This window comes from Anoplolepis gracilipes, chromosome 5, assembly GCF_047496725.1.
Source record: "Anoplolepis gracilipes chromosome 5, ASM4749672v1, whole genome shotgun sequence".
Lineage (NCBI taxonomy): Eukaryota > Metazoa > Arthropoda > Insecta > Hymenoptera > Formicidae > Anoplolepis > Anoplolepis gracilipes.
In genome coordinates, this window is record NC_132974.1 from 4135309 (window position 1) to 4150618 (window position 15310).

The following is a 15310-nucleotide window of genomic DNA, read 5'->3' on the forward strand; positions in this document are numbered from 1 at the left end:
TTGTAACAATCATCTGCTCGGATAGATAAATTATCTGGCTCGAACGAAGCGATCGAAAGGAGAAGATCAGTTGAGTAACAGCTATTTTTATCGTTAATTACATATTAAGCGTATATATTAAGTTAAGCTAATATTAATTAAATGTAGATTTTATTTTAAACAATAGAGAACAATCTTTGCTGTAAAACAATCTTGTGAAAAGACAACAGAGGCGACATCTAAAGAATATTGTATTTTACTTCAAGGTGAGAATTGTTCATTGTTACGAATGTTGAGAATGAATCGTTACAGTCAATTGACTTTGTTTTGTTTTCTTAAAAATTTTAATGAAATCAACATTTTTTAGGGAAGAGAGAAACGTATCTAAACCGACACGAATCTTTATCCAATTTTCTAAAATTTTAACTACTTTAGTCTTAAAATAGATCTCAAGATTTGGTGAATTGCATTCTTGTCATAATATATTCTTTTTCTATTCAATCGCGCTACAACTATGGCAGTCGAATAGCGATCCAGTTCTAAGATAAATCAGGAATGGTCGCTTCTGTTTATCGATAATTTGAAAAAAAATCGAGAAACATAGGAATGTTCGATTACTGAAAAATTAGACTATAGTGATTTTATTAACGTAATAAATGTTTATTCATGTTTCTATTATGCTTTCCGATATCAATCTAGTTTCTTGGAAGTTGATAATAACTCTTCTAGAAGATATAAGATGATAATGCAATCTTTACTCGAATCATTCAGTAATTTGTGTGTATTTATAACTCACTATCTTTAAGTATATAATTAGACAATTTCAGTAACAATACTATTAAAAGTTAGATAAACGGTAATCATAACATTTCGTAATATTAAAATATTTTATTTAGATACATGATACGTGAACAATTTTACTTGCATCATGCTTTCGTAAATAGGTTTTTTAAACTATGTATATATTAGTAATTTTTAAACTTCATAAATCTTAAGGTTCAGTAATAAATAAATCAATAGTCTAGCAAGAGCCAAAAAGAATTGGAAAAGAGAACAAAATTCTATTTAAAACGGTCTGTCAGATGATGAGTGTCCAATCTAATTTGAAACGGTAATTAGAAACATTATCGATATACATACTCAGATATTGAAAATTATCTTCTTCTCAACTCTATCCAGTTATTCTACCTTCGGCACTATGTGTAAATCGCGTACAAAGTACACGTAATGTACGAAAAAAATGTCGGCGAGGCAACAGAGAGACAGAAGAGGAAGAATGGTCGACGGGAATTACAATCGTCGGTAGATCGACGCGGAGAAAACGAATGACTTCTTACTACATGTATAGATGCGGCCGGCAGCGACGACGACGGCGGCGGTACATGAAGAATTTGAGCGATTAGTACACGCTGCGACCTTCCTTTCACGAGGCGAATACAAATCAACGCGACGACTGCCGCGCTACGCACAGAGAAGTTCTGCGTCCACGTTGATTTAACCGGTCATGGGATATTCACACTTCAGACTTTTCCCAAGCCTTGTCTATCTGTCCGTCTATCTGTCGGTGTAATCGAGCGGACACGTGCCCGCGAATGAGCGTCCTGAGAACCAGTCTGACGGTATTGGCTAGTGCAGACGAGTATCATCTACTATTCACTGGACTTGCTTGTCCAAGTAGAACACGATCGATCAAGTGACAAAAGAATACACTATCGCAGAATTCGCCATGGCGTCGCGATTATTATAGCTATTATTGATTTTCATGACCATAATCGTACGATAATCGATCAAACGTGTTGAAACTGCTGTATTTTTTTAACATTGACTGCGAGTAACTAATTTGGACCAGGATAAAATTCGCTATCATTAAACTAGATCTTGAATCGTCTAGTAAAGTGAATTATTCAGTTGGTCGAAACTATATCAATTTTCAGGAAAATTTCGACATAAACTAGGGAAAATAATTATAAAGGAAAAAGTAAAGAAATGTGCCACTGCAGAAACAAATTTAAGGCGTATCATTTTCTGGGCAGACTGCTCTTACTAATTCATTTTGTATGAGACTTTATATAGCAGTAAAATTTTTAAAAATATATTTCATCCTATGTATGCGAGCTATGTATCCTAGGTATATTTTATAGCATGTAAGAAAAAAATATTTAAAGATGCACTGAAAAAATATTAGTTATAAAACTATAATCTATAAGCTGAAAGATATTAAGTTATACAACTATATATCTTTTATACAGCTAGTCAAATGGCGAACAAAAGGACATGTGGTACACTTGGAATATTTGACAACAATAATATTGTTCCTGTTGCAGAAAAAGGTTAGTCAAATAAAAACATAAAAAGTTAATATTTTGAAAGCAGAAATAATATATAACAGAAACAGACTTATAATATATACATATGGTTATATGAGGTTAAATATAATATAATTAGTTAAAATTTTAATAATTAATAATAAGATAAAAACACATTACTCATTTATAAAATAATTACATAATAATATTAAATTTAGAAAACAAATTTAGAGAAAGAATTTAGATACTATTACGAAACAAAATAAATTAACAAAAAATAAAAATTATATATTACACACATAAATTAGACATCTTAAAGTTTTTATAATTATTATATTATGATTTTTATTTAACCTTAATTACAGATTTCAATTTTAAAATGGTTGAAAAAAAACTGTTTTAAACATATGTATATGTCACTTTATATATTTTTGATATTTTAAAATTTATAGCACACTCCTTTCTCGGCGTTACATTCTATCATTATAGAAACATTGTGATAATTTACGACGGTCAGTTTTGGAGTATGGTCTCAATATGTGGCACAGAATGCACTTAAGTATTCCATTTCTTGCTGTTTTTATTATATAATATACAACTCAAATATTTTTAGAAATATATCAAAATATTGTTAGATTAAAAAATCTTACAAAATAGAATTTACTTCAAAATGTAGTAAAATAATCCTAGTAATATATATGTATACACATATTTATATACATTTTCTTTCTCGATTATTATTATAATATATATATATATTTAATTATATATTTTTGTATTTACAAACACACTATATCTCATAAAGTTTAGACCTATAAAAATATTCTTTATATAATATTTTTTATAATTTTTATTATAATATATTTTTAAATTTGCTTTCTTAATTTTGTTAATTTAGAGTTTGAAAGACAATTATGTTATTATATGTTGACATAATAAATAGTAATGTTTGATAAGCAGGTTTCCAAATCGTTTGGTTGCTGGATCTCTACACGTAGGCTTTTTATAGAAACAAAACGATCGATTTTATGCGGCGAGATTGTTCGCGTTGGTTTACACGCGCGTTTCTTTGTTGACGCACAATATGGCGAGTGCGGTTGCATTCATTATTGCAATCATATCTTTCAGTGGCGACGCTGCGCTTCCGACATAGTGGGTAAATAACACGCGTGTCAAAGCGTGAGACGGGTTGCTCGTATGTCACGTCAGGCAAATTAACCGCTAACAATATGCACGTCTCTCAGAAAACGCGGAAAGACCAAGAGCAACTTGGAGATGCAACGGTAATGACGAAGTTGCATACGCTGCTATATTACTAATTTGTTTGCAAAGCGATCAAGAAGAGGTGTGCGCGTAAATTGAATAGAGACACGCAGCTTTACGATTTTAAACTTACCTTGCTATTTACTCATAAATGCGCAACCTTTATCCGCAAACTTAAAATTGAATTAACTATTATGTCTCTCTTTTCTTTATAGAGATACTATAATTTTTTCATACAATCCATCGTCATGTCAGGCCCTCGAATTTTAAGAAAGTATTGACGCAAAAATATGATTTTTTCGAACGACACGTTATATATACATCATTTAAAAAATATTTCAACACTTTCAGAAAATTTTTACTAATTGTAAAAGATACAATTACAAAGCAACTACTTTAAATTAATTAACTTAAAAAAGGTTTTTTATCTTGAGATATTTGTTCACCGATTTATTTAATTTATCAAGAGCTATTAAAGTTGAAGTAAAAAAAAAAGAAATTTTATAATAATTTTCACATATATACTGTACAACTTAATCACTTATTACTTCTTGCGTACACAATAATAGATAAATGTTTTATCGACGTATAATATATTTTATTTAAGTATTAGGAAGTTTATTGAAAGAATATAATTCAAAATTATTAAATTTGAAAATATTATAATTTTTATTTTTAAACATTTCAAGTCAATAATTTCCTTTTTCTTTATTTAATTCACACTTAAACGTATAAAGCATTTGTCACGATTTGACAAATATTTAATATAACTATTAAAACACTTATAAGATAAGAGAGAGAGAGAGAGAGAGAGAGAGAGAGAGAGAGAGAGAGAGAGAGAGAGTTATTACGAATTAATGAGGCATATTTAAAATTATAAAATAAAAATATTGACTTGAATATAAATAACAATAGCTCTTATTAAGCATGCATATAAAAAAATAAAACAATAGCATGAATATTATTGTATTATCTATTCTTGTTACGTCCAAACGTTAAAGAAGATGATTTTATCACGATAGAACACGATTAATCGCACGAATAAATTAATGGGTTCACAACAAATATACGTATGTTCCAAGCAGGAACTTTTCTTTTCCAAGCGGACGTGGGCGACCCTAACTATGTGATTCTACTTTTCGATAAGAGTACTCTGCGACTAGGAGAACGCATAACCCTACGAAGAGAACACAGAAAACAAGGACATTCCTCATGTCCCTTCCAAATAGGATTACCTTGCTTCATTCATCCCTTGAAGAATCGTAGAATAGAGCATGTTACACGTGGGCGGTGTGCATTATATCGGAGTTTCTCCGTGCTGAAATCGAAATATATCACAAATCAACTCGCTGCTTCAGTATCTACAAAGTCGCGAGGATTTTCTTGAATTTAATATTTGCAGAGTATTGTTTATTATTCATAATATGCTTTATTAATTTCCAGATATTATAAGATGTTATATTAAAATATAAATGGAGAAATTCTCTAGATTTAAGAAACAAGCTTTTATGATTTTATTTAAATTACGTGAGAGAAAGAGAGAGAGAGAGAGAGAGAGAGAGAGAAGAAATATAAAAATTTCTAATTTTATTGATTTGAAAATATAATTATGTTGTTATTCTGGGGTAATAATTATCAACAACACAATTATTTTTTATAAAGCCACATATATTTCGAGTAACAATAAACTTTTCATTAAATCAAAATTTAATCTTCTTCTCACAGGTGCATTCTCATCTCGTCTCTGTGAATCCTACGACCTAAGTCGGCGATTAAAATCAGCATGATCGTCCAGAATGACGTAAAGATTCCTTGACGCGCACCCGTGTACTGACTCACAAGTCATCCAATCAATCATTCACCGCGTGACTCATTGTACGAGGCGCGGATCATCGACGCCGCAGCTCTCTGCCCGCTATCGATACTTTATCGGCAGTCACATTACACTCTTTTCTCCCTCTCCTCTTCCGCCGTTCCCCCATCGTCTTTCCCACTTTCTTTCCTCTTTCCCTGTTCTATGTCTATTTCCTTTTTCATCTTGTCCTCCACCTTTCCCCCTTGCCGCCTGGTTTCCCCCGCGACTCCCCAATAATGACACGTTGTTGGCCGAGGAAATTACACCAGTACTTACGAAACAAGTTGCGCGCCGCGCGCGCGAATCCCTTCGTGTCGCATACACCCGGTATACGTGCGTCGGCTAATGGTATATGAATAATTGAATATCCGCCTTATCCAACTCATATCGGCGAACCGTGCGAGTACATCATTCTACTAGAGCACAGTACAACGGGTGTCTGGGCAGCGATTCAGATAGCCATCGAAGGAAAGACAGCGGTTTCTCGTCACCTTTTATCTCGTCGCTTGTGAAACAATACCTTTCACGCTTCGTCATGAATCGAGGTGCGACTGATTCCAAAGAATGCTCTCGATAACATTTAATCTCTTAATTTCTTATCTTTTTCTTTTTCTTTGGAAATTTTACTTACACAAGATTGCTTTTCTAAAATCTCTTCAGACTTGAAAACAAACACTAATGGGATAAATATTTTTATGAATGGATTTTCTCTTCGCGTAGCTTTTTTCCGATCAAGAGAATTTTGAAAGAATGTAGAGAAAACACGCATATATAAAATTTATTAATTTTATTGCTTGTTGATGTTATGAATTTCGTAAATTGCGACAAATTCACTGCGCGAATCGTTAAAAAAAGGATACCGAACCTCTGAAACCAGAAGGTAGTTGGGTGGAGAAGTAGCTGTGACATATCTATTTAAGTATAGTGATTAGATATCGATGCGACGTAGATAAACGTCGCGTCGCGCGCCACGACCGTGTATTCTGAGAGTCCCGATGCGATCGCGTGTCTACGGCGGATAATCCTCGTGGGGGACAGTTCCCTAATTCGGCTTCCGGCCGTTGCTCGTGACAATCGTGGCATATTGTCGTACATCTCTGAAATCAAGCTCGGGATACCGTGCCGTGCGACAGGCGTTTTTCGTCTCGTACGAATGTTTACTTCACGTGCCAATTGCGACGATACATATATACAGTAGAAGAACAATAATCATAATTGCGGAGATGATTTAGTTAAAGTGCTTGTTAAACGATATGCAAACATCATTCACTGTGGACGCGAGTTTGTGCTTGTGAAGTGGATCTTCTTTAATATTTTAGCCCATAAATGATTTAAAATTATATAATTTTATAAACCTTCCATCTTCTATATTATTTATATCTTAAACGTATCAGAGAATTGTATTTAACATATTCTGAGAATTATATTTAACTTATTCTTTCTTCAAAGAATGTTATAGATATGGCTTAATAGGAGAATAATATACTATGCTACATAAAACGATATTATTGGCGAGAGTATAACTGAGAAATGCCATGAATTGTTAATAATACTTAGTAGTCTGCAGTCTTTATTCTCTCTTTAACGTGTATATATCAAAGGAGAGAATTTCTGATTATAACTATAATAATGAAACCTTTTAATAAATAAATTAACGATATACAGTAGTCTCTCGCGTGGCATAGCATATTTCTAGCTCAAGAACCCTTCAATTCATTTCAAGAACACACATATACACGTCCAATATTATATATGTGCCGTATGTATGTTTCATTATATTTTTTTCCTCTAACATTTTCACCACCGTATAATTCTCATCGTCCAACCTCAAGTTAATAAATTATGACTGGCGCACGTTTTTCTCTTTTCTCCGTCTTTTATTAACTTCCTTTTTCTACATGAATTACTTGTTTTTCGTCCGTTGGGACGTGATTTCGACGACTGTGTCTCGAGCAAGAGCGCTCGCAATCGCTCGAAGGACGACCGGCAATTAGTAATAATTCCAACAGACAATGTGCCCGCATATCTCATTCGCGAGCAGGACAATAAAGAGACGCACACGCGACACTTAATGGACGCGCGATGACGACGTAGTCGCCATTGGTCCATTGTAGATGGACAAAAGGTCTATGATGTTTTAAGCATATTAATGTTTCCATGTGCGACACTTGGCGAGTGAAATGAAATCTACTCTTCCGTGAAACTGTAATAGTTTTTCAATTGTTAAAAGAGAATTTACAAACGACATATATTTTAAAGAGAAATATTGCGTTAAATATTTTATTAATATAATAAAAGGCGATAAAATTTTTCTTTAAATATTTTTCTTCTTATAATAATTCCGACATTTTTTTAGCATATTTTATTTCTGGACGAATAAAAATTTCTGTTAAACATTCACTTTCTACATCATGAACGCATCTTGCCTTTTTCAGCGCAAAAAACGATCGGATATTGTATTTTCACTTTGAATCGCACGAAAGACCATAATAATGATTTCCTCGCTTGAGAGACGGTGCGCGACGTGTCGCGCAGCATCTGCCGATCGTCTTCTAACAGGTGTCATCGACACTTCTGCGGCTCCAGATTGACGGCTCGTTAACGGCGATCTTCTTCCCCGTCTACACCCTCTCCTCCCTTCGCTCTTCTTTCGCCATTTGTACTCGCCGCGAAGACGAGACTCCTCGACGACGCTTTCCATCGAATAACGAACACGTTTCGATCGATGGAAACGAACGCAACGACTCGACACGTACGGTTTTCTTGTCCGCTCATCTCGACAGCCTCTCTAATGATCTCGTTCGCGCACAGGAATTTGATAATTCTTCAGCGAGCAGCAAACAGTTTTTCTCCAAGAATCTAGCGAAGCGCATAGCGTTTTTCAATCGCATCGCATTTTAACAACATTATGGAAAGACAGATTCTACAACTATCGATATTTCCTCGTTTAAAATGGAAAATATGTAGAATATTTGAATTATTTATCTCTTATTTAGAAAATAAGTTAACAATATAAATAAGGAAGTAGAGAAACTTAAAATGAGAAATATATATAAATTATATATATATATATATATATATCTACTTTTATTGCTATTATTTTATTCTGTTTCTCTAACCCAACTAAAAATAAACGCGCTCCATTAAAAATTAAAAGATTTCCAAGGCAATCAATATTTTATGTAAGAGACTACATTCTTTAAAATTATTTATACTCTTGAGATATTTTAGCTCGAAATATTCTTACTTATATGTCACGTGAAGGATTCAATTGTGTAAAATTAGGTTTTATTCTGCAAAAGCAACTTAAAGTTAAAACATTATTATTTGCAAAATCTTTTACAAAGTACGATTAAATACTTTTGCTTTAAAATGTGATCTGTTTACTTTTAGGTCTATCGCGGGTTGTTTTAATTCTGTGCTGAGATAACAGTTACATTTAATGATACAATGTAGAGAAATTGTGAAAAACAACACAAAAACCTTCGTAACTTATAATGTGTACAGCGCACATAATTGGGGATATAACGATCATTGAAAGGTGAAATCTAACTGTTCGCTTAGCTCGACATGCAACCGAGGTCGATTAGCCCTGACATATGGTCGTTCGATTAATTGCGTTTAAGTAGGACGATTAAGTCTCGACAGAAAACCCAATCGCACAAGCCACATCTTTTGCTCTTTCTTCGTTGTCTTATAATTACCACAGGAGAGAAACGTTACACGAGATATTCTTAACTCTAAAGATCCCATGGATCCGGATATTGCTACTCTCTCTATATTTCGTATTTGTTAATTAATTCGCTCTTAATTAAAGTTATGGTCCTAAAAATAATTTGCTCCGAGTCTTGATATCTTCGAGAGAAAATAAGAAAAATTTCTGCGTGTTTAAAACTGCAAATTTCGATAAAAATGTGATATCAGTAGTTAAAAAAATTGCACATACAGTCATTTAGCTTATTTAATTCTTTTGATAGTGTTTTATATATCATTATTTGTGCTTTATAACCAAATTTACGATTTTTCTAATTTTATAATAAATATTGTAAGAAACTTTCCATCATGTCATCACTAAAAAGATTAAAGAATTTCGTATGATGCGTATTATAATGAAAAAATTATATAGATACTTTTTTATTCAGGTCTAATGTAATAAGCAATTAGATCGATTTGTACAACATGTCGGTTATGACATGCAAAGCAATTTCTTTTCCACGGAATATGTGTATATTCTAACTGAGAAGGGATTAATTTCATAAGTGACCTTCCTGTGCTACCTATCTCGAAAAAACAGGAAATAATAACACAACCGTCATCGCAAAGCGAAGAATCGAGTCGAATATATATATATATATATATATATATATATATATATATATATGTATATATATATTCATATTTTTTAATTTAAGGCACTGAAATATTTTCTTACCGCGACGATATCACACTTTCGCGAAATATCAAAGGCTGAATGCAGTTGGCCGGTAACAAGGTTTCGTTTGTTCGCGATGCCTTCGATCCACCTTGAGGTGCGAGCTCCATTCCTTCCCCTTCACGCGTCACCGTCCTCTCCTTCGCCTCTTTTTCCCACGTGGAAGCGGGAGACCAGTATCCATAAAATAATCGCGCGGGCGTTCGAATTACCTACTTGATGCGCGTGCGTTCGCCGTGTAAAGGGTTACGCGATCGGGAGGGTAGGATGTATATCGACGTCGTGGTGACGACGGGGACGCAAAGGAAGGGGGACACTAAAACGCGAGAACGCGCTAGTCGCTATTATGCCGCGTATTGTTTGCTCTTGCGGCTGCCTAATGAGATCGCCACTGAGAATCTAACGACTCTTTGAATACCGCCGATCCACCACTCGGATTTACAACTCGCAAATGTATAACGTGGATTTATGTGAATTTTTTTCAACATAACATGTGTTTCTCTTACTGATATAATTGCGAGATAACATCGAGGTAAACAAAAGCGCACTTGTCTCTTTCATTTTATGCATGAGAAAGAGTTTATTGCTCTTGATAATCGCGATATTTGTACAATTTTAAAGTCTACACCTCTCTCAGTCAATATTTAATCTCTGTTTTTGTGAAAGCGATGCGGATAGTTTGCGGATTTATCCATGATAGACGCTTTTGTCGGTACGCGGTGCCGTGCTGTCGAGCAATTGGTAGGTGGGTGTACGGACCGTTTAAATCAATTTGTCGACACGCACGAGTACGCGCGACGAGAGGCCCCTCGCATTTCCAGCCTTCCGCTGACAATTCTCGATGAGAGAACGACACGCGTAACCAGTTTCAGCGGAACATCGCCGTCAGGTTCGGATTAGCCGGGCTTCTTTCTTCGGCAACTCTATCAGTCGCGTTACACACCACGTTTTTCCACGCCCGATTGAAGTTTATCGACGCTTGTTCACCTCGCTCGCCGGCGGAACAAACAACGATAAATAAATAAACATACCTTGGCGCGCGATTACCAGTTCCGGTTACACCGTCGTCATCGTCGCCATCGCCGCTGTGTATAGACGCTCATCAATGTTTCCGAGCTTACTTGTGCGTCATCGGCGGGTGAACCCTTTGTCCGAGAGTATAATTAACCCCGCGTACGCTACACTCGAGCTTATGTGCATATAAAAGCACCTTCTGTCCATCTATCTCCTACGAATCGAAGCCACGTGTCACGCCATGCCATGCCATGCCATGCCATGCCATGCCATGCCATCGGCGCGTCGCATCGTGTCACGTTGAATGCCGCTCGGTTTTATATAAAGTTTTACACCAGGCAAGAAGTCGCATTGTGCAAGTGACGGACTTTGCGGCTTTGTTCGCGTCGAATGAGAACGCGATGTAATTTCGCTACGTCATAATGTTAATTTTAAAGCGTGCAACTGGTAGTAGTCTCTATGTTTTATACCTTTATGAAATTTTATCTTTTAACGTAAATATTGCAGTATAATTTAATTTCATTTTAATAAAGCGTATACTCTTGAATAAAGCAGCGTGTTAAATTAATTATTAATTTTATATAGAAAAAAACTGGTAGACGAGAAATTATAAATTTGTTTTAAACAAAGGTTTAAAATATAATGTTAGATGATTCATATACATATATTGAATTAACAAATAATTATAAAGACAATCCTTGTGCTTTAAACATAAGTTTATTCCATGATATTATGAAATTTGCTTAATTATAATAAATATTAGTTGGCTTTATCCAAAAATGAATCTACGATTATCTAAATCGTACGCTTAGACAGATGAATTTACTGGATCGTGAAACGTCGCGTTTTGCGCCGCGATGGTATGCGCAGTGAATTCACCGGAATCTTGGACGATCATAAATCAATGCAACGCTCGGTTCCCTTGGTGCGAGGCATCTGCTAACGGAGATCATTAGCGCAGCACCTAGAACCGGCCCGGAACCTAATCGGGGAAGGGGCCACCCGCTCGCTCTTGGATGCCAAGCCACGCGGGAGAGTTAATAAAAAAATTCGACCAACTGAGAAACGGGAAATGCGAATAAATTTATCAAAATCCTGCGTTATATATATTTGACGAAATCACACAAATGGCAACGATAACGCTCGATGTATAAATAATTCATTCAGCAGCAATCTCGCTGCGATTAAAGTAACTTTTGTAAATTATAAAAATACAATTGTATTAATATCAGACTTGTTTACTACTTTTATAAAATTAATAAAAAATTCATTAGAATCTATGGTACTTCAGGTTTCTCGCTTAGAAAGAGATAGAGAATCCAAGTATTACTACCTCGGGGTGAGACGGATAGGCACGAACTAACGACGAAGCCATATCGATCACATTAAGGGATGTTTTTACAATAATTCCTCCCCAGCGCGACGGTGGCCCATAAGCGTGTATAAGTGCTCGCACACAGACACATCCGCAAGTCGTGATAGATCGCTAGGTAGCTGGGTAGGTAGGTAGCCGCCATGTCTAATTATGTCGCATTGATTTTGTCATTAGCCACCCCACGTCGACCGTCGACGACTCGGGCTCGACATCAGGGCAAAAAGCACTTCCTACAATGTTCGTGTGAAGCCTCGAGGCCGCGTTCCTCCTCCCGATCTTGAGACGCGAGTGTGTCCGTCGATCGAAGTATCGGGATCGTCAAAGTTCGGATCGGAAAGTCGCAGTCGAGAGAGAAATGTCCGATAATCGTCTTGGATCTAGAAATGGTTTTGTTACACGAGAACGTTCCGATCTGACGTTTAGAAAAAATTGCACTGCATCGTGGATATAAAGTCGATTGCATCGAGTCTGTTTGCGGAAAATGTTGTCTTGAGGTAAACAATTATACTATACACTACTGTCGGTACTATAACTGTTATGTTCCGCGTCTTCGTTTAACGCTGGTTTCCTCTGACGGTCTGTCCTTAACTTTTATCCGAGCTACCGAAGCGCACGCAACTACATTGCGTGGACGTTCTCTGATGATGTACGCGGGTCAAGTGTCACCGGGAAGTTAAATGAGATCGTTATGGAACTCGTCTCGACGTTAACAAACGAGTCGGTTGCAGGTTTCACATCATCTCGCGCACTGCATCCCCGCAATCTGTTTCCTGCATATGAGACGAGTGTTTTGCTTGCTGTCCAAGTTTTCTTCGAGCTCTTACTTTGATGAGTTTTAACTTTTCACATTTCCTAATAATATTAAATATTTCTCATATTATAATAATAATATTGATCACGTTTCAAGAAAATCGTCTATATACTATAAATAATAAAAAATAACGTTTAATTAAAAATATTGATTATAATGCAAATATCTTTAGAGAAGATATTTCTATTAAAAAATTAATTTAATAAAATTTGTAAAATTATTAACAATTTAAATTATACATTTATCATCATTAGCATTTCTCAGTAGTGAAGAATAGAAACTTTGAATTAACGAAAACAGATGATACATAGTTTTGAAAAATGTAAGGTACATTTATCTCTCTAACGATCCGTGTTTCTCTATTATTTATTATTATAGAAACAACAGATATTACATAAAGTAATACATTATATACTTTAAATTAGCAAGCGAAAATTAGCAGCATGGCACCTCTCGTTGCGCCGAAAAAGTATCCGAGTTGTGATGGATCCGGCTTGATCATGGATCCCGGACTTCTCTCACGGCTGGCTTAATTGCGGATCCCCCACGCTAACGGGGTTAATTGGCGGATTCGTGTCTGGACCGGATGCCTGCGCGCGGACGACGAAAATTCGATGAAATCTAATAATCGATGACCGCCAATGAACAAGCGGGAACAAGAGGGGCTCTCTCTCTCTCTCTTCCTCTCAGTGTACGTGCGTGCGCGTGCGTGTTACGGGCGAGTTTCTCACGGTGCATTGGGAGGAAATTATAAGGGAATGGGTTAAACCCTGGGTTACCTCCCCTCCCCCTGAGAGGGGATGGGAAGGCCCGGAGGAGAGGGAGAGTGGAGAGAGAAAGAGAGAGGAACGAGATAGAGGAGAAGTCGGGGCGGAGGTGGTGAGGCCCGCGAGGAAGACAAGACTGCGCGCTCCCGCGAGAAGGAGGGGGAGGCGAGGGGAGAAATCATACTTAATTGATATCACAAAGAGGCCCTTCTCGCGCTCAGCACCTAACCCAACCCTAACTTCATAATCGTCGGCTCCAACGTCGGATTAAACGCCGCTCGGATCCATGTTGCACGTAAATTACGCGCGCGCTCGCTCGCTCGCTTGCCTGCCTTCGTGCGCTCTGCTGCCCTTCACTTATTGCCGTTGTCTTCGAGCGGGAGAGGGCCCGCACCGCTCTCTCCCATCCATCGGTTCTTCTGCTGCTCCCGGCCCCCGCCCCCCGACCCCCCTTTCTTCGTAACCTTCTACCTACCTTGCCTTTATGGTCTGCTCTCTTCTCTCTCTTTCCCTCTTTCTCGCCTTCCAATTGCGAGCGAATATTCTATAACGGAGCGGATTCCTTCGGGCAATCGAAATAATATTGATTATATCGGCGCTTATCAGATACCGCGAAGACGCGTTGGCTCCCAACAGAGAGTGCAGCAGAACGAGCGCAAAGTATGAAAATGTCGATAAGATGAGAAAAACTTCCGCGCAGAATTGCGAGTCATTCGACTTGAAAAGAGCGAGAGACGTCTCGGATTTCTCTCCGCACTCGACTGCGATCATCGATCAGGAATGAAATTCTTTGAGAAAATTTATTTCCTTCAGCCATGAGAAAAATGTTCATACACACTGAATACATATTTCGAAGAACACGAGTTCTCAGCATTAACAGCCACCCACCTCTCTATAATCATTTATATAATTTTAAACGCATTAGTCGGTACCTCTCTCTCTTTCTCTCTTTCTCTCTCTGTTAGAAATGAAGATAATTATCGATCGCGTGTTACTATGAACGAAATTATCGTGTTTTGCATTGTAACGAGTTTACGCGTACTCGTATTATAAATCTCGAAACACTGCTCATTATCGCGGTAACGGTCAATATTTCTATTACGAAACACGAGAAACAAGAGAACGATCGGTAAATAAACCTATTATCTTTTATTACGGTTTTTTGTCATTTGTGCAAAGTCTTTACAATGATACAACACGCAGTTTACATAAATGCAAAGTATTTAGCGAACGAGACGCTTTCGAGCGCGATGATCATCAGAAAAGTACTCTTCTCTTACCTCTCTCCCGTTCAATGATGATAGCTCAATCGAAGTTGACTACACCGACACAGGGTGTAACTATAATTATTTCATACCGACATTTACATACAAGACGTGGAACGATTGTAACTCGCATTGCGGCTTTAGCGCGCGAGTTTCCGCGTAGCTTCGTATGCGTCAACTATACGTGGTCGTCATCCGTGGATAATTCTTATCAAGCTCTCAGCTCGCATATATTAAGTAGAA

At 36.6% G+C, this 15310-nt stretch overlaps 1 protein-coding gene across 18 annotated transcripts in view; it reads left to right on the forward strand.

The window, feature by feature from the left end:
* The window catches only part of Zfh2 (Zn finger homeodomain 2), a 374611-nt gene that overhangs the window by 256069 nt on the left and 103232 nt on the right, over nucleotides 1-15310 (forward strand). For 3 of the 18 annotated variants that reach the window (XM_072892289.1, XM_072892291.1, XM_072892290.1), the window contains one exon: nucleotides 2229-2309. The exons of the other annotated variants lie outside the window; for them this stretch is intronic. The gene's annotated coding sequence lies outside the window, so the exon portion shown is untranslated. The remainder of the gene's footprint in view (nucleotides 1-2228; nucleotides 2310-15310) is intronic. 18 annotated transcript variants of the gene reach the window in all.